This window comes from Heterocephalus glaber, unplaced genomic scaffold, assembly GCF_053883595.1.
Source record: "Heterocephalus glaber isolate CG9 unplaced genomic scaffold, H.glaber_assembly_v1.0 deba00001472, whole genome shotgun sequence".
Lineage (NCBI taxonomy): Eukaryota > Metazoa > Chordata > Mammalia > Rodentia > Bathyergidae > Heterocephalus > Heterocephalus glaber.
The window spans coordinates 12850004-12850272 of NW_028258315.1; positions in this window are offsets into that span (position 1 = coordinate 12850004).

Genomic DNA, 269 nt, shown 5'->3' on the forward strand with positions numbered 1-269 from the left:
AGATGCTGTCAGACAGAGGGACCTCCCTTGGACTTTGAAAACTGAACTAGTGATGAGAAAAAGGGGGCGAAAGCACCCTCCGTGGAAGAGAGAGTTCATGTATCGATAGTCTCTTTTCATTGAATAGTACTACACTGCACATAGATGTACTACTATTTATTTGATCATTCACCTCCTGAAGGGTGGTAGAGTCATTTTCATTTGAGGAGGGTATGAATAGATTTGGTATCCAGTATCTTCTTCTCTCTCTCTCTCTCTCTCTCTCTCTC